The sequence below is a fragment of the Myxine glutinosa genome, chromosome 10 (assembly GCF_964187855.1).
Source record: "Myxine glutinosa chromosome 10, kmMyxGlut1.1, whole genome shotgun sequence".
Classification (NCBI taxonomy): Eukaryota; Metazoa; Chordata; class Myxini; order Myxiniformes; family Myxinidae; genus Myxine; species Myxine glutinosa.
In genome coordinates this window covers 60,347,289-60,368,187 of record NC_136270.1, presented here as the reverse complement: position 1 = coordinate 60,368,187, position 20,899 = coordinate 60,347,289, and positions in this window count along the sequence as shown.

Sequence of the window (20,899 nt, the reverse complement as noted above, 5' to 3'; positions counted from 1 at the left end):
AGTATTTCACCCCGGTCTCCAGCACGCAGAAAGGCCCGTCGTACGTGGGCCGCAGTGGTGTCCGGTGGGCATCGTGCCGGATGAAGACATACTCCGCGTTGCGAAGCTCCGGGGCGACGTGCGTGGGTGGGTGCCCGTGGTGCGCCGTCGGCACCGGGGCGAACCTCCGGGCGGTCTCCTGCAGCGCGGAGTGCTCCATCATGGTCAGGATGTGGGTGAAACCCCGCGAGGGGGGCAGAGGTCCCACCAGGTCCACGTGAACGTGGTCAAACCGACGTTCCGGCACCGCAAACGGGGCCAATGGGGCCTGGGTGTGTCGGTGCACCTTCGCGCGCTGGCACGCGAGGCACGTCCTGGCCCAGCCGCGGACGGCCTTCCGGAGGCCATGTCAGACAAACTTGTCGGCGATCAACCTCTGGGAGGCCCTCGTGCCCGGGTGGGACAGGCCGTGGATGGAGTCGAAAATCCGGCGCTGCCAGCCCGCGGGCACGATGGGGCGAGGCCGCCCGAGGGAGACGTCGCACCAGAGGGCCGTGCCAGCGCCGTTGAACGGCACCTCGGTGACGCGGAGGCCCGTAACGGCGGTCCGCAAGGCCTGGACGTCGGGGTCGGCGGTCTTGTCCGCCGCCATCCGGGCGTAGTCGATGCCGAGGTGGACCGCGTGGGCAACGGACCGGGAAAGGCAATCCGCCACTGGGTTGTCCTTCCCCGCGACATGCCGGATGTCCGTCGTGTATTCGGACACGGCCGAGAGGTGACGCTGCTGCCGGGCCGACCACGGCTCGGCGACCTTGCCCATCGCGAACACCAGTGGCTTGTGGTCAACGAAGGCCGTTAACGCACGGCCCTCGAGCAGATGGCGGAAGTGCCTGACCGCCAGGTGGAGCCCGAGCAACTCGCGGTCGAAGGTACTGTACCGGCGTTCGGGCGGGCGAAGCTGCCGGCTGAAGAACGCCAGCGGTTGCCAAGCTCCACGCACCCATTGCTCGTGCACCGCGCCCACCGCGTAGTCCGAGGCATCGGTGGTGAGGGCGATCGGTGCATCGGGCGCCGGGTGCGCGAGCATGGTGGCGTTAGCCAAGGCGAGCTTCGCGCCCACGAACGCCGCGTCCATCTGCTCGGTCCAGGTGACGTCACCTTTGCCCGGCTTCCCCCGGAGGGCCTCGTGCAAGGGGCGCAGGAGCTGGGCGATGCGGGGCAGGAAACGGTGGTAAAAGTTTACCATGCCCAGGAACTCCTGGAGCCCCCTGATCGTGCGGGGGCGTGGAAACCCTTTCACCGCCTCCACCTTGGCCGGTAGGGGGACGGCCCCGTGCCTGGTGACGCGGTGCCCCAAAAAGTCGATTTCGGCGATACCGAACCGGCACTTGGCGGGGTTCACGATCAGGCCGTGCTGGCCCAGGCGTTCGAAGAGCGTGCGGAGATGGTGTAGGTGCTCTTCGCGGGACGCGCTTGCGACGAGGATATCATCCAGATAGACGTAGACGAAATCCAAGTTGCGCAAGATGCTGTCCATGAGGCGCTGGAACGCCTGAGGCGCATTCTTCAAACCGAAGGGCATCCGAAGAAATTCGAAAAGACCGAACGGCGTGATGACAGCCGTCTTCGGGATGTCCTCCGGCCTGATGGGGACCTGGTGGTAACCGCGTATGAGGTCCACCTTCGAGAAGAAGGACATATTCGCCAAGCGGGCGGAAAAGTCCTGAATATGGGGGACGGGGTAGCGGTCGGGGGTGGTGGCGTCGTTGAGATGGCGGTAGTCCCCGCATGGTCGCCATCCCCCGCCGGGCTTGGGCACGATGTGGAGCGGCGACGCCCAAGCGCTCTCGGAGCGCCGCACGATGCCGAGCCGCTCCAGCGTAGCAAATGCCGCTTTAGCTCCCGCGAGCTTCGTCGGCTCGAGGCGGCGTGCCCGGGCGTAGACCGGTGGCCCGGCGGTGGGGATGTGATGTTCTACCCCGTGCTTGACAGTCCCCGCCGAGAAGGTGGGCCTCGTGAGGGCCGGGAAACGGGCGAGGAGGCGCGTGAATTCGTCCGCTGCCGGAAGCATGCAGATGAACCTGGCTGGAACGGAACCGCTCAGCAAGCCGCTCGGCGAGCCGCTCGATGAGCCGCTCCGTGAGCTGCTCAACGAGGCGGGCAATGCGCAAGCGAGCGAGCTGAACGTCTCAGCCTGGACAAGCCTTCTGTGCTTGACGTCGACCAACAGGCCATTGGCACAGAGGAAGTCCGCACCGAGCAGTGCCATAGGCACGTCGGCAGTGATGAATGACCATCGGAAAACCTGCCCTCCGAACCGCAGAGAAAGGCAGCGTTTTCCGTACGTGCAAATGGGCGTACCATTGGCAGCAAGCAGCGTGGGGCCCCGGCCCGCGGACTGCTTGTCGGACGTACCGGCGGGAACGACACTCACCTGCGCTCCCGTGTCGCACAGGTAACGGCACCCGGATAAGGTGTCCGTTATGTATAGGAGGCTGTTTAATCGGCCGGCGCTCAGTGCCACTACCGAGGGCTGGCCCGGGCGTTTCCCGACCTGCCGAATGAGCACGGTGGGCGACATTGCCGAGCCTCGTGGCCGAACCTAGCGTGGAAATGGCACCAGGTTTGCGGCGAAGCCGGAGGCCGCGGTTTCCACGGTGGTGGTGGGCGGGGCGTGGCGGCCGCCACGAGGCGCCCCTCGGAGCAGGGGTGGGCACCCGCAGGAGGTTCGGGCTCGGGAGGCGCTACGGCCACACCGAAACTCGCCTTCGTGTCCAAAGCCACGGAAAACTTGTCGGCCTCGGCCGTGAATGCACGGGGTTCCGTCGTCGCGGAACCGGCCAACGCGAGGCGGATTCGTGCCGGCAGCTGACGTCGAAATAATGCCCGGAATAGAGCGTTCGGGGTTTCGTCGCCCATGAGCGACAGCATATGGTCCATTCGGACCGACGGTCACGTGTCACCGAGCTCGGGGAGGTCCAAGAGGTGATCGGCCCGTCCGTTCACTGTGAGGCCGAACGTGGCGAGGAGGAGGCGCTTGATCGCCTCGTACTTGTCGTGGGCCGGTGGGTTCCTCAGGACCGACACGACGCGGGCAGCCACGCCGGCCCCGAGGTAGGCGACCACGTGGCAGTAGCGTGTCTCGTCCGCCGTGATGCGTCGAAGCCTGAACTGGGCTTCGGCCTGCAGGAACCAGATCTCCGCCTGAGCTTCCCAGAACTCGGGGAGCTTTATCGCTACCGCATTGGTTGCCATGGCTGTGGCGGTTTCGGGTGGTCAGTGACGGCTGACCAAACGTCGGAGTCACCAATGAAGCACGGTGCTACGCGAGCGACTTGCTACCAAGGAGGAAGCGGACAACGCGGTTAAACAAAAGTGTCTTTATTGACAAGAGGTCACTGTAGCACTGGCGTGCACGCCTGGTGTATATCCTGAGGCCACGCCTACCCCTCGGGCGTGGCCGCCACCCACTTGGTGCGCGGAATGATGTCACCACGCCAGTGGGCTTTCGTGTCCGCCACAGTACTATATATGCATCAGAAAGAATATCCGCATATCTCGTGGGATTGTGAGTTGGCACAGACGGCCGTGATGGGTTTTTGTGAAGTCGGTGATAGGGAAGGAGAAAGGGTATGAGGACATGCGTTGGAGCGGCAGGGTGAAGGGAGGTTGAAGAGTTGTGGTGCAGGGAGTGGGAAGGGAATTTGAATGCTTGCAGCGGGGAGGGGATTGACATATTAGGGCTGGGTGGTGGAGGCTGAGGCCTTGTGATTTGGGAAGGATATTGATGGCTTGGGTTTGCAAGGAGGGCCGGGGGGGCAGAGTTGTTTATAAAACAAGCTGAGAAAGTTCTCCAAGTCTTTCGTTGTGCAGAGGCAAAGCCCTTTCTCTCAGGTGCTTTTCCAAGTATTTTCAGCTTATTTAAAAAGATTAGAAGCCATTTTAAGTAATATCTCCAACACACAATATGCTTTATGATGCCCTGAACACAGACATTTCTGCACACGTGCCCGAGCATTCTGGGGCGGAATATGTAATTTAGAAAGGAAAGTTTCATAATACCTCATTTCACAAATTTCAATACATTTTTACAAAGATGTGTATCTTCAATATGGATATATTTACTATTAACATAGGGGCAATACCCTGGCGCTCACCTGGTAAAATAAACAGTATACTGCACTGACTAAAGGTATTTTAAACGAACTTCAATGTTTGCTAGAAGACAGGGCAGCATTTAAAATCATACTAACATAATCATAAGACTTTAAACAACAACAAAAAAATACCTATTTTGGGGGAAACCTCCCTGGGGGCAGAATTTTTATCCCCTCCCCCCCCCCCCCCCTCTCCCATCTCGTATACCTCCTCAGACCCTAATTTTTCCAATGCCTTGAACAAACATTGGTACATCACAGACGATGAAGGTTGTGGTGAAGTTTCATCAGAATTGTGTGTGTAGGTTATGAGAAAAAAGCAAATACCTATTTTGGGGGGCAAGCCCCCCATAGACCACCTTAGACCCCGATTTTATAAGTGCCACGAACAAACTTTGGTACAACACATGTGATTAAGGTTGTGGTCTAGTTTCATCAGAATTGCAAGTGTAGTTTCTGAGAAGAAAGCAAATACCTATTGTGGGGGGAAACCTCCCTGAAGATCCCCAAAGGGGCAGAATTTTTTTTAATGCCGTGAACAAACGTTGCTACATCACGGGTGATGAAGGTTGTGGTGAAGTTTAATCAGAATTGCGTGTGTAGTTTCAGAGAAGAAAGCAAATACCTATTTTGCAAATATCAAAGTGGGTCAAACCTGGACCCACTTTGACCCCCAGTAGACCCTCTTAGACCCCGATTTTTTAAAATGCCGTGAACAAACTTTAGTCACAACACAAGTATCATTTGTGCCAAATTTGGTCGCAATCCCATCAGCGGTTTCGGAGAAGAAGTTTCAAGTGTTTACGGACGGACTGACGGACGGACAGACTGAAGGACGGACAACGCACCATCGCATAAGCTCCCCTGAACTTCGTTCCAGGTGAGCTAAAAATGGGTGTTGAGCAGGTGAACTGGTGCCAATGAAGGGAAAACCCTGCACAGAAAAGCAATTAAAATGATAGAGGTGTGTGCTATTCCTCCCCCACTCTATTCCTATGAGCATCGTTGGCCGCAGGTGAAGTCTGATGCACATAGGCACAGCAGACTGTTCAGGTCGCCAGCATGACGACGGCTGCCCTTGATGTCCAAAGTGGACACGGCTGTCTGCAGATGCTGCGCTGTGATGCCTAAATTGTGCCACGACTGACTTTCATGGGCACATTTATCCACGATGTAGCGCTGCGCAGGTTGACCTAAAGGTGCGGTTTGGTGTGTGAGTGTCCTTCTCATAGCCTTAGCCAAAAGAGGCTTCCCCCACAAGGCAGTGGGGTCCGTTACCCTGGACAAGGGGTTCATACTACCGAGCAAGCCATGTTCATGTAAAAACTGTTCAGCTTGGCGGAGATTAAATATATATATACAGTCACGTGAAAAAGTAAGTACACCCCATGTAAAGTTTTGACTTTTTCAACATATTTCAACATACAGCTATTTGATCTTCATTTCAACAATATTGATAGATAAAGGTGATATGATATAACAAATATCATGAAACATTTACATTTTGTAGTCCATTGTATAATTTAAATAAACATAAATGCAAATTTCGCATGTGGAAAAAGTAAGTACACCCCTACATTTATCACTACTTCAAATACCTAAAATTAGAATCAGGTGCACCAGCTCAGGTGCAAATGATTAGAACATCGTTAGAGAGGATCTTGGAGGAACCTGTCTTATTTAAACCTCAGACATTTAGTTTGGTTTGCTCTTTGTTGTTGAAGTGTGCGGCATCACCATGCCCAAGATCAAAAGAGCTCTCTGCGGCCTTCAGAAAGAAGGTTATAGATGCCTACCAGTATGCGAAGGGATTTAAAAAGGTCTCCAAACAATTTGAAATCAATCATTCGACTGTCCAGAAGATTATCTACAAGTGGAGAAGATTCCAAACAACTGCCAACTTGTTCAGGCAAGGCCGCCCCAGCAAGTTCAGCCCGAGAGCAGACCGCAAGATGCTGAAAGAAGTCTCTAAGAACCCCAGAATGTCATCACGGGACCTACAGGTAGCTCTTGCCACTGTTGATGTCAAAGTGCACGAGTCTACCATTAGAAAGAGGCTGCACAAATTTGATCTACATGGGAGGTGTGCCAGCAGGAAACCTTTGCTGTCCAGAAAGAACATCAGGGCAAGACTAAAGTTTGCCAATGAACACCGAGGCAAAGACCAGCACTTCTGGAACAATGTGCTCTGGACAGAGGAGTCAAAGGTAGAGCTATTTGGCCACAGTACCAGAAGACATGTTTGGCGAAAACCAAAGACAGCATTTGACCACAAGAACCTGATACCAACTGTAAAGCATGGTGGTGGAAATATTATGGTTTGGGGCAGCTTTGCTGCATCAGGGCCTGGGCAGCTCACCATCATAGAATCCACTATGAATTCTTCATTGTACCAGAGGGTGCTTGAGGATATTGTGAGGCCATCTGTCGAAAAGTTGAAGCTCAACCCAAGGTGGACCTTGCAACATGTCAATGACCCTAAACATACCAGTAAATCCACCAAGGAATGGCTGAAAAGAAAGAAATGGAGGGTTCTGGAATGGCCAAGTCAAAGCCCGGATCTAAATCCCATCGAAATGTTGTGAGGGGATTTGAAACGAGCTGTGCATGCAAGAAACCCCTCAAACATGGCACAGCTGAAAGAATTCTGCATGGAGGAGTGGGCAAAAATTTCTCCCAGTCGATGTCAGAGACTAGTAGAGAGTTGTAAGAAACGCCTACTTGAGGTTGTTTCTGCCAAAGGGGGCAATACCACCTATTAGAGCCAAGGGTGTACTTACCTTTTCCACATGCGAACTTTGCATTTATGTTTATTTAAATTATACAATGGACTACAAAATGTAAATGTTTCATGATATTTGTTATATTATATCACCTTTATCTATCAATATTGTTGAAATGAAGATCAAATAGCTGTATGTTGAAATATGTTGAAAAAGTCAAAACATTACATGGGGTGTACTTACTTTTTCACGTATATATATATATATATATATTTCTATTTACATATATATGGTTCTGTGGTCGTGGTAGACTCCAATGAGGAAAGGCTTTTTCGGACATGAGCAGAGAAGACCCGTGTCTGTGTCTTTTGCACTAAAGATGCATTTCTTAGTAATCCATCACAAGCAACACATCGAGCAATTACAAGAGCATGATAAGGGCAATGGATAATTTATCTCATTATTTCATGCAAGGTGCAAAATGGGTCTTGGACTAATTTTATGGGGATGTAGCAACCCAAGTACAATTTAGAGTTATTGAGATATTTTATACAAATCCCAGGGGTGGTGTAATTCACCGTAATGTGATGAAATAAATTAATTCTGCCCCCTATGCGATTTTTACTACCCTGATTTATGATGCTGCTTGTGATGTGCAGAATGGATATGAAATCTAGCATTCCTGTTTTATTCGTTCCATGCTTTGTGCCATTTCATGATGTTTACATTGAACAACAGGCAAAGATATCGAAGTACAAGGAAATTCTTGTATTCTATGTCTTTCTTCTTCTACTCGTCTCTCTTGAATCAAATTAACTTATTTTCTTCCTTTTCTTCACAATCCACCTCGATAATCATTCAATACTGTACGCCATTTTCATTCTGAGCCGTGTTTACATTTGACTGTTTTAATGAAGCAATTCTAATGCTTAAAACATTGCACAATGGTATAATAAATGGTCTTACACTAATTATAATAGCACTGTTATTATTATCTTGTGTGTATATATATATATATATTATTGTTGTTGTTGTTGCGTTTTTTATATAAAATCAAGGCTTCTCTCTCAGACGACATGGATCAACTTTCAATCACTCATCGAAACTTTCTTCCTCATATGTGGTGATTCCAGTGGTCACCATGATAATTGGCTCGGTGTTGGTACCTCGGTGTTTCATCATCAGCCATGGCATTTCTGCAAAGGACTTCTGCGACTCCATGGAACTGACTCAATCCGTAAATTATCCTATCCAGATTTGTCCCAATGAAAATCTTCCCTTCTGGATTCTGTGATGACCAACTGCCCCAATAGGCTCATCCGATCATGTGCTTGTGAAGGTCAACATCTCTCTGTCTATTCTCAGACAACAGCGTCAGTTCTCGAGAGTCTGGGACTTCACTCAGGCGAACTGTCAGGGACCGCAAGGAGCCATCGCACTTCAGGACTGGTCTCCTCTGTCTATCACCCCTGATATTAATTCAGCCTGGGAATTCTTCCACATAAACCTGCTCTCTCTTATGCACAGATTCATCACATCTCGTCTTCAATTACCCTACTCTTCTTCACACCTATGGTACACTGAATCCTGTGGTGAGGCAGTTGCCTTGAAACAACTTGCATACTCGGACTGAAGGCAACATCAGATCATTCCACAAACCCACAACAAGTGTGTCTACTCACAGGAGAGCCAGAAAACAACACCTGTCCAACCTCAATAACGAACTTTCAAACTTGTCTACCTCTTATAAAACTTGGTAGTGCCGAGTCACGTCTGTCTCTGGTGTATGCTCCCCCTAAACCCCTTTCCTCTCTTCAAATGGCACCACAGCCAACTCTGCTTGTGAGAAAGCCAAATGCCTCAATTTTTGTGTTTGCTTCCAAATATTGTGTCCCTAACCCTTCTCTTTGTACCCACAATTCCCTGCTGTACCCAACTGTTCATGAACAACATATGTATTTTGCACCTGAGAAAGTGGAGAAGGTTCTTTCAACCGTCAAATTTGATTCTGCTACTGGACTGGATGGCATTAGCTCATGTATCCTAAAAACCTGCTCTGCTGCTCGTGCACTTCCTCTGTCTGCCCTTTTCACCCTATCGTTTGCCCTAGATCATTTTCCATCTGCTTGGAAGTCAGCCAACATCACAGCATTACATGAAAAGGTGCAAAGAAAGATCCACTTAACTACAGACCAATTACCTTACTTCCCATCATCACCAAGGTCATGGAATCTGAATCCAAATCATCAATTGGATTCAGACCAGGTCACTTACCTTGGACATGCTGTTTCTACTCTCCCAACACTGGATGGAGGCTCTCAATGTCAGACATGAGATCAGGGTGATCTCTCTCAACATATATCGAGCTTTTGATCCAGTCTGACATTCTGCCTTGCTCTCCAAACATTTAACAGGATGGCGATGAGGCCAACTCCAATCTTGGGTTACTGGCTTCTTCTACTCTTGAAACCATAGTGTGGCTCCCAACGGAATCTTCCATCTTCTCTCCCTCTCAAGGCTGGAGTGCTCCATGGGATTGGGGCCCCATCCTATTCCTGATCTTCATCAATGATCTCTGTGACTCTCTGGAAAATTATTTTTTATCTCATATATCTATGTCTTTACATGTTTTTTCCAACAAAGGAATGTCTTTCAATCCTGACAAATCTCACACTCTCACTATCTCACTCCAAAAGGACCATCTGACAAACCCCCTTACGTATCTACTTTCGTAACAACCCTCTCGAAGAAATTCAGTCACTTAAACTCTTGGGTCTCACTCTCAGCCACGATCTTTCTTGGGCAACCCATGCTTCAAAGTTGGCCTCCAAAGCCAGTCGCCGATTGGGCGTCCTCCATTGTGCAAAGTCCTTCCTTGGCACACCTGAGCTCCTATTCACGGACAAGGCTTTCTTTCATCCACAGCTTGATTCTGTATACAATAAAATGGCTGGTTGATGAGGTAGAACACACAACAGATCAGGACCTTACAGACCAAAATAAACAATAGAAAGTGATGGGGGGGGGGGGGGGGAGAGGATTAACACCAACAGCAGTGACGAGGGACAAAATAGAGGTAGAATTGGACAGATGAGGGATATAGGGAGGAAAAAAAAATGTGGTCTGCCTGTAAACTATCACCATGCTGTTTCACAAGAATGACATTGCATCATAGAGTCCACTAGATTGATAGTATGAACTCAGTCCCACTCATATATGCGTTCACAAGCTAGACAGGTAGATAGTTAGACACCTGGATAGCTAAATAGACTTCATGAATTAGATCAAAGTTAGATATGAATTCACCAGCTGGACAGAGTGAATTCACCAAATTCACCACTACATGGCATTGTATATGCTGCTACCCTCACCAAATTTAAATTCCTGCCTTGGTTGGATTATTTGAAATGAAGAGACATGCTAGAACAGGGTAGGTAGCATTTGGTAAACTACAGACTTGGCATTTAATATGGAATATTTTTTTTGTGGGGGTGAACTTACTTTTCAAGATGTCTTAGAACCAAAAGTTCATTGGAATTATGTTGAAATTATTCTAGATTTTGTTAATGTGACCTTTAAAAGAAACAAAAACCACACTTGACATTTCGAAACAAATAAATTGATCCTTGAAAGTGATGTAAACTGATATCGAACTCAATTCATGGACAGTACTGTGTTAAACTTCTGTACGTTTTCCAGAAGTATCTCTTTATTTTGCACATTAGCCAAAATTTTTTTTAACAAAAACAAAAGTTAAATTACGACTGGGATTACGGACAGTAAAATTACAGTTCAGTACTTCGTGTAACCCCCACAAGCATTCAGGAGAGCACGTACACGTTGAGGCATGCTGTTCACGAGATTTGCCAAGATTTGGACAGGAATCGCTTGCCATTCGGTGACAATAGCCTGCTGCAATTCACGCACAGAGGTCGGCTGCTGGTCCAAGTGGTCGATTTGACGCGTTAATTCTGCCCACAAGTTTTCTATCGGATTCATATCCGGGGACATGAAAGGCCACTCCACATGCTCTTCACCACGGTCAGCAAGAAAGTGTTGGATCATGCGAGCACGATGAGGCCGTGCATTGTCATCTTGGAAGACAAAGTTTCCTCGAAAGGCTGCACGAGCAAATGGAAGCAATGTTTCTTCCAGAATGGCCCTGTACTTGAACTGGTTCAGGTTTCCATTCAGAACAACCAGGTCAGTTTTGCCCCCTGCATGAAAAGCAGCCCAAACGATCACCCCACCACCTCCAGCTTGGACTCTTGGCACTATACAATCTTCGTTGTGGGATTCATGCACTTGTCTGCGCACTCGGACGCGGCCATCTTGACGATAGACCAGAAATCTAGACTCGTCACTGAAGGTCAGGTGATTCCAGTGTCCTGGCTGCCATTGACGGTGCTCTCTGGCCCACTGCAATCGGCGCTGGCTGTGTTATCTGGTCAGGCTTGGCTTTCTCAGGGGACGCCTGGCAGGATAGCCTGCTTGAACCAGTCGTTGGTTGACTAGCCTTCTGGATACAGGCACATTTGTCAGTTGCTGCCACTCAGACCTAAGCCGATTAGCTGACTTGGTACGGCCATTGCAGACTAACCGGTGCAGCTGGCGATCATCTCTCCTTGTGGTTCTGCGTGGACGTCCTGGCCTCGGTATTGGAGTAGGGACACCCCTCTGAGCATTTCGTTTCAGGATCTTTGACACCTGACCTTGAGTGATGCCATACTGCCGAGCAATAGCATGCTGTTTCATGCCAGAATTTCGTAAAGCCACCACTCCATGACAAACAGCATTGTCAAGTTGACGGACCATCTCCAGAGGAAGCGGCAATAACTTTTGTAGACGTGCAGCAGTTGTTTTCCACTAAAACAGAACGCAACAACCCTTATATACCCGATTGTGAAGCCAATCGTCAAATGTACCTGTCCTTACATTTTGTCACGCCACCTGTGATATAATCCTGTTGTTGACTTCTTGCTGCGAAAGACAATCAGTGACATGGTTCTTTCAACAAAGACATCACCGAAGTGTAAAAGGAACTCACCAGATTGATATATTGAGTTAAGAAAGTAAACCCAAGTCAAGAAAAAATATATATTCCATATGAAATGCCAAGTCTGTATGTCTGTGTGTGTGTGTGTGTGTGTGTGTGTATGTATATATATATATATATATATATATATATATATATATATGTATTGTTGCGGATCTCGTGTTCATCAACGTACTAAGGGGGGATTAAGCCCTGCTCCCCCTCGAACTCCGAGTCCACGTGGCCGCCACCCACACTACACTCATGTGGACGGATTGCGAAGCAATTCCAGCCGCCGAGCCTGCAGTTATGCGTGGAAGGGTTAACGGTCACGACCAGAGTACCTTCAACACAAGCAGCTGTGAGAACGGGGACTGAACCTCGCACGAGTCACGCTGGTATTGAACGCCCGAGTGGTTGTGCATCGCGTAACTCGTGCCATTAACACTATTGAACCCAATCAAGCGGTTTTAATTTGGGCAACGCTGGGCCAATGTTGAAAGGACGATGACGGCCAGGTTGGAAACAAACCACTGGATTTATTTACATTCACAGTATTTACAGAAAAGGGACACAGCAAAGAATCTTAATGGCCTTACCGACGTTCCCAGACAAGGGCCCTCAGATCCATAGGTGCTAGATGAATTGGCAGCAAGATGCTGCACAGCAGAGGTGCGGGGCCACAAGGCTTGTGGTCCATAAGGACAAGATGAAGGGATGTTTGGCAGCAAGAGGCTGCAACAGGTGGGCCTCCAAATTGTCCTGGGACGGGGAGGAAGACAAGGCGCAACAAGCACAAGGAAAAGCAAACAGTGGCATATGAAAAACAAGGTGACCAGGCACCACCATACCTGGTGCGGTGAGAGGAATGCACCAGAGTGAGCGGAGCAAGCTCGTCCCTAACCGTACGTACCCCCCACCGTTGACTACATTACCCTAGCCCCCATTGTATTTAGAATTCGTCTCTACGTCTTGTCTCCCATATCCCCCTCTAACGCCAAATTCGTCCCCAAATACCTCCCAGGTTCTCCCAGGAAGGAAGGGATGGAACAAAGCAATGTTTCACTCACGTCGTGATGCATCTCACTTCCCAACAGCTCACAGAGCCTCTCGGTGTGAAGTTCGTTCTCCGTGGTGAATGGTTGTGGATGGTGTGAAGGGGTCTCATATCCTAACTACACTAACAACATTACTCTTTTAAACTCCCCGGGGTCGTACCCTGCCAGTAGGCCTCTTAAAACTATGTGGTTCTAAGAACCCGAATTCCTATTCCCCACACTGTGGTGCCCTCCTGAATTTGGGTCTCACCCCACAAATTTTCTCCCTGTGCCCTCGCACAATTTCGGGGCTGGGTCGTGTGGCTCTACCAGCAGGTCTACCTCCCTGCGCTCCTCCGCCACTGGAGCCGCCTCCTGCGCTTGCATGCACCTCACAACTAATCTACCTGGGGAAGGCCCTCCCTGGCGCTTACCCCCTCGATGCCCACCTTGGCATTGGGCAACCCAGGTCCTTTCCTTGGATCCTCGGGCCCCACTCACATGCTAACCTAACTGGCTCCCAGAGCCAACCTGCGGCCTTAACTGGCCGACAAGCTACCAGTGACGGAGTGCCTCAATAACCATAACTACCAATTAAACCACACGCCCAGCCATTCCACTGCCTCCTGCACCTCACAAAACACTACATTCTAACATCAACACCACAGGTGTCAATATCCATGCAATTTACCTACACCCTCTACCTAGCTTTAAACTACCCACCCGGGCTTTCGTGAATGGGTTCCACTCCCCCCATTCAATCCTTCGCACCATACATTCCACACCAATTATTCCACACCAACTACTTTCACACCATTACACAATTCACACTTACACACAGCATCATCTATCTAACTAATTTCCCCTACAACTAATGCTTCCCTCGTCGTCCCTTTAAACTATGCACACCCTTTTCTTTAACAACCACTAAACTCTCTACGTCACCTCTACAGTTCAGTGTCACTACTTAAATATTGTCCCTAAGGTCGCTCTAAATCCCTATCATTACCCTAGCCCTCCCTCGGCTAGCCTCGGTGCCCCATGGAGGCAACCATTGCTGGCCCTTCCATGGGCCTAACACTGCCATCCCCCTAAACTCATGCTCATGGGCCCCCCCTGTGGGAGGAATGGTCACACTACCATTCCCCCATGTGGGGTACACTACTCCCCCAAGTCCTCTAAACTATGAGCCCCCATTCATGGAGGTACTTTGTCACGGCTCGGCCTAGAAGGGCCGAGCGATCCATGCGGGTGGTTCGACGCCTGTATGGGTTGTCCGGCCGGCATTGACGATCCGAGGGGGGAGGAATTGATGGGCCCAGGTGCCGGGCTCCATCCCTGTGCGGGGCTCTTCGGTCCCACACACGATGACCCAACCGGCCATGGTCAGAGCACCTCACCCGGTAAGGTGTGTGGCTTTGAAATTCCAAACCTCCTCTCAAAACCTGCCGATCGCCCTTGCCGCAGTACGGCGCCAACAATACCGTGCGGGTGCCAGAGGCACGAAACGTGCACGCCGGTCCTTGCGAGACCGACGCAGCAACGATTCCCTCCGGTCCCCATGGCACACAACTCACCGGGGGCTCGCGTATGCTACTCGTCCCACTAAGCACTACCCCGGTCGGTGTCGATGCCTGGGCTTGGGTGTCGGCCCACTCCATACTCGCACATGCAGGCGCACACACGCCTCTCACACACACCGGTGCACAGTCTTCTTTTACACACTCCGTCATCGCACACACCGGTGTGCACTCTTTCTCCACACACTCCGGTGTGCACGCTCTCTCACACTCTGCTACGCACTCTCTCTCCATGCACTCTGGTGTGCACTCTCTCTCCTCACACTCCGATGCACACTCTCTCTCCACACACTCCGTGTCAGTCTCACCCCTCACAATGGGCCCTTCACAACCGCCCGGGTCTCGCCCGAACCCCAAGCTCGCTGAGCACCCGTTCGCACCAAACACATTTCTGCCATTGCAACTCACCTCGGGGCTCTCCTTCCCCCGCTTCTCTGCCAGCACCTGCAAACTTTCCTTTTGGTTAGCAAGCATATCACCATGGTGCGAACACAAACTTTGTACACATTCCACTACTTCCTTCCCTAATTCACTCCCTGTCTCTCCTTGTGTTTTTTAAAATTCCAATCATTACTTTTTCTACCTATTTTATTTCCTGGTGCGCTTCCGAAATCTCCCCTCCTACGCGTTCCTTGCACCGCTTCACCTCGTCACGCACCATTGCTACCTCCTCGCTCGGCTTACGCCCAATGTCCTCCCCCATCTCTTTCGTGTTACACATTGAGTCGATTATCTTTTCTCCCATCTTTTTCAGGTTGCAGTTTGTTTCCTTGCTCTTGGTATCTATCCGATCAGCCATCCTTTTCATTTGCACCTCAAAGGATGCTTTCATTTGGGTTAAGAACAACTCAATGTTAAACCCGGCTCGCACAGCGGGCTTGGCTTCCGCCACCACGTGCGAGGCGCCGCCATTTTCTCCTCCTCCTGCTGCACCCTCATCAACTCCCCCTTCTAACAATTGTTCCTGTTGGTCCTGGGTAATTAATTAGTCCATATTTTCTACTCCCACCGGCACCTGGTCATCTTGGCCAGCCATTGCACGAACTCAAAATAATTTGTTTTTAAACTAAATTTTGTACACTCGTAAATTTTGAGTACGTGAAGCGCACTCCAGGTCCAGATATCCCACTCCCGGACACCAATTTTGTTGGTGCCAGGGTTCAAATCCCACTACTGACTACCACTTTTGTTGCGGATCTCGGGTTCGTCGACGTATTAAGGGGGGATTAAACCCTGCTCCCCCTCGAACTCCGAGTCCACGAGGCCACCACCCACACTACACTCGTGGTGGACGGATTGCTAAACAATTCCAGCTGCTGAGCCCGCAGCTACGCGTGGAAGGGTTAACGGTCACGACCCGAGTACCTTCAACACACGCAGCTGTGAGAACGGGGACTGAACCTCGCACGAGTCACGCTGGTATTGAACGCCTGAGCGGTTGTGCGTCGCATAACTCGTGCCGTTAACACTATTGAACCAGATTGAGCAGTTTTAATTTGGGCAATGTTAGGCCAATGTTGAAAGGATGATGACGGCCAGGTTGGAAACAAACCACAGGATTTATTTACATTCACAGTATTTACAGAAAAGGGACACAGCGAAGAATCTTAACGGCCTTACCTACATTCCCAGACAAGGGCCCTCAGATTCGTTCGGGGAAGGGAAGGAAGTGGGGAATGCGCACAAAGCGCGGCCGCTCTGTGCAGTTTGCCTGGTGGGCTCGTTGGACGGAAACCCCCCAGGGATCGCTCCAACCCGGGACACCACAGCCGGAGATGTTCGCGGCAGGGGCGTTGATCACGGATGTGCACGTAGCAGGAATCCGAGGAGCATATCTCAGGGTCAACGAGGCAGAGCGCGCATGGCAGAGAGAGCGTCTATATGCAGGGAGTCCAGGCAGAGAGAGAGAGAGAGTCGAGGCAGAGAGAGAGAGAGAGCGGGGGTTCGGGCCGGGTTTTATAGCCCCCCGACCCCCCCACTCGAACATTTCACGGGCCTCCATTGACCGCCTGGGGTCACGTGTTGTGACAGCCCCTTATTGGTCACCCTTGGCCACTCCCTTCAGCTCCCATTGGCTGCTCGCTGCTCACCTGCCACGCCCTCCAGCTCCTCCCTCGGGCCTGCAAGGCTTGTCCTAGGCCCATGACAAGGCACTTTAGGCTGCAATGAGGCCTACCATTATCCTGCCTGCCTCAACGCATACTAACACTGGGAAGGAGACTTTACTTCACATTTAATAAGAAATAACTAACTAAATGAGGCTACATGTTGTGGTGTAACTAACTATGGGGGGTGGGGGGGGGGGGGGGGGGGAGTTGCCTTTACTTCCAAAACCGCAACAATATATATATATATATATATAATGGTGCGAGTCGTCGCTTTCAATGAATCTCTTCCCTTCATTTGCATGCTTACTAAGCATTGTGCATTGTGCATTGTGCGATGGCTGTGTAGATAGATAACAAGTGTAATTGTTTCACAAAATGCATTATATTGGGAATTTTGTGTAAGGTCTGACAACAATATTTCAATTTCAAAAATTAAAACTTTCTTTCAAAGATACTTCATGGAAAGAATGTTAGAAGTTTTGATATATTAATATAACAAATGAGCTATAAAGGGGTTAGTTAATAAATTATGGACCTACACAAGGTTATGAGTGCATACAAGGTTATGAAAAGGTAATCGAGCACCGATTTGTCATGTTTTACGTCATTACAACACAGAACGGCTCAGACTATTGAGAGTCGATCATACTCTGGGGTTTATTAATCCTGTGTGGCTGTGGGTCTCCCAGGCCATTGCAAGGTTAGCATTGTACTGATTATAATGATAACATCTGAAATAACAAGAACATAGAAGATAATCCAAAACCTTTATCTGTAAATTGTAAAGCAACTCATTAGAGAATGGCCACACATTCTGGAAATTAAGATACAGTTTTCTTCTTTCTAGAAGCACAAGAACAAGCTGAAATAAAAAGAAGACCTTTGCTCTACTTCATTTTCAATATTGAAATGGAAAAAACAAGCTACATTATATCGTCATTAATCTTTGATGACTGATCATTGGACACCTGCATCAAGCTGGAAGCATTTTCAATGTTGAAATAGTAATCTATATATGACAACTTCATTTCCAAAGTAAACCTCACCCAAGGCTTGACTCCAATCGACTGCAGGATGAAAGTCTCAACATGACCTATCCTATTGGATATTCAATGTAATTTGAAGCTGTGTTGTCGTAAATGTTTCAATGTGATCTCCGTTTGGTCAATGATTGCCTCTGCTTATTCCAGGGCCTTCTCTAGGTTAACTGTTTAATTACTCCCGCCAGGGAGTAATGCATTCGATCGTGTCCGTCCGTGTGTGTGTGTGTGTGCGTATATGTGTTCGTATGTTCGTGTGTTTGTGAACAAGATATCTGGAAAAGTTCTGAACGGATTTGGATGAAAATTGGTGGGATGATTGCCCTCGGGATAAGGAAGAATTGATTAGTTTTTGGTGAAGCTCAGGATATTATTCCGGATCCAGGAATTTTTAAAAGGATTTTTTTTACTATTGGATGGGGCTCTTTTATTTTATTTAACATTATCTTCCTCTTCTTCTATCTTCTATATTTATTATTATTATCTCTCTATATTATAAAAGAAAGTTTTTGTTTGTTTGTCTGTGCAAGCTAATCTCCTGAACGGTGAAAGATAGGAGGAAACCTCTAATACAAAAAATGTCTGGACGGGCCCCAGGAAGGTTATAGGCTAGGTGGCGAGGCCGGTCGAGGCCCACCTCGGCCAGGCCGGTCCCATTTCGCAATTAAAAGCTGAGCTGAATTATAGTAGTCAATCTTCTACGGCCGCGAGTAAAAGCTGAATTATGGTAGTAAATTCATTCCAAAAGAACCAAAAATGTCGGGGCCGGCCCGGGGAGGTTATAGGCGAGGTGGCGAGGCCGGTAGAGGCCCACCTCGGCTGGGCTAGGCCCATTTCGCAATTAAAAGCTGAGCTGAATTATAGTAGGCAATCGTATACGGCCGCGGGGTAAAAGCTGAATTATAGTAGTAAATTCATTCAAAAAGAACTTAAAATGTTGGGACGGACCCCGGGAAGGTTTTAGGCTAGGTGGCGAGGCCGGTCGAGGCCCACCTCGGCCGGGCTGGGCCCATTTCGCAATTAAAAGCTAAGCTGAATTATAGCAGTCAATCTTCTACGGCCACGAGTAAAAGCTGAATTATAGTAGTAAATTCATTCAAAAAGAACTAAAAATGTTGGGACAGGCCCCGGGAAGGTTGTAGGCTAAGTGGCGAGGCTGGTTGAGGCCGCTTCAGCCGAGCTGGGCCCATTTCGCAATTAAAAGCTGAGCTGAATTATAGTAGTCAATCTTCTACGGCCGTGAGTGAAAGCTGAATTGTAATAGTAAATTCATTCAAAAAGAATCAAAAATGTCTGGACGGGCCCCGGGAAGGTTTTAGGCTAGTTGGTGAGGCCGGTCGAGGCCGCTTTGGCTGGGTTGGGCCCATTTCGCAATTAAAAGCTGAGCTGGATTGTAGTACTCAATCTTCATTAAATACAGTTAAGTACATTATATAGTACTATTAAACATTGTAAAGTGTTATTAAATATGAGCCATTATGTTATATTAACTTCTATTGTTCATGCTCAGGTTGTCTGTTTTACTGCATTCAAGCTTTTATTATTAAATGATGTTTTTCTCCTCTAATTCCGAGATATATCAAAATAAATTCTCTGACAGTTAGGGCCTGCTTTCTTTTTCATTTATTGTTTTGGGGAGAGGGGATGTTAAACAAAACGTATTATTCCAACTTGACCCACGGCGGGAGTATGCGCTCTACTGAGTGGCGTTCTAGTTATTGTTGTAACAAGAAGGGACAAGTGGATATGTCTTTTTTCCCCTTTTATATGGATATCGCCCCAGACTAAGCATACAGCCACTCTAGGTAAGGGGCTAAGAGAAAGTTAGAAAAATATAAGAATAAAGCAAAACAAAATAAAAATAAAATAAATAAATAAATTAAAATAACAAGAAAAGATCCAAGACACAGGAAGTAGCAGAGATCGGGTAAAATGCGATTAAACCTCAAAGATGTAGGAAGTATGAATTGACATTCCTCTTCAAGCCGAGTAAATCGTAGGATAATGGGAAGCATGTTACAGGTAGTGAATTCCTGAGCGAGACCCCACGAGGGATAAAACTATCTGAATAGCCTTTCGGTTTGCATCTTGGGTCAGCTATAGTGTATGGGTGAGCGGAGATGGCAAATGGAGTCTTGCGTCCAAACACTCGTATGGGAGGAACGAAGTTAGAAAGTCAAACAGAATAGAAGGCCAGTTCCATGTCTTGTCAAGGCCAGGTTCATTTCGGATTTTTTGGAATGTGACCAGAATGTTACCAAGGTTTTTAAAAAAAATCTGATTCATATTCGTTTCTCTTTTTGTCCCTTTTGGTTATACCAAAACATATTTGCATAGCTTTTTTTGTGATGATGAATGTTTTCTCCTTCTTTGTTGAAGACCGCGTCTCACAGCCATTCATGGATGCCATTCTGCGAGAACACACAGATTGTAAAACTTCCTTTTCAGACATAAGGGCAGTTGTTTTTCCAAGACATTTAATTATCTCCACCAACCAAGGTGGTTATGTTTTCATCTCGGTCTGTATGTCTGTTTGTTTGGCTGAGAGCAGGATATCTCAAAAGGTTAAGGGTGGATTTGGGCAAAATTTGGTGGACAGGTTGGTTGTGTTACAAGGACAAATTGATTCGATTTTGGTGAAGATCCGGATCCAAATGCGAGAATTTTTAAAATTCACAAGTGATTCTTTACCATTGAGAGTTATGGCCAAAAATGATATATAGCACGATATATCAAAAAGTTGGGGACAGGTTATGACAAAACTTGGTCGATGAGGGGGGTAGGTGACAAGAACAAGCTAATTATATTTTGGTTCAAGTCCGGATGCGCATTCAGCCGATCAGTGGGATACAAAACTTAAACAATTCAGCCTGGCAGAGGTATGCGCTCGACCGAGTGCTGTTCTACAGACTTGGCATTTAATATGGAATATATATTTTTTCTTGACTTGGGTTTACTTTCTTAACTCAGTATATCAATCTGGTGAGTTTCTTTTACGCTTTGGTGATTTATTTGTTTAAAGAACCATGTCACTGATTGTCTGTCGCAGCAAGAAGTCAACAACAGGATTATATCACAGGTGGCGTGGCAAAATGTACGGACAGGTGCATTTGACGATTGGCTTCACAGTCGGGTATACAAGGGTTGTTGCGTTCTGTATCAGTGGAAAACAACTGCTGCACGTCTCCAAAAGTTATTGCCGCTTCCTCTGGAGATGGTCCGTCAACTCGACAATGCTGT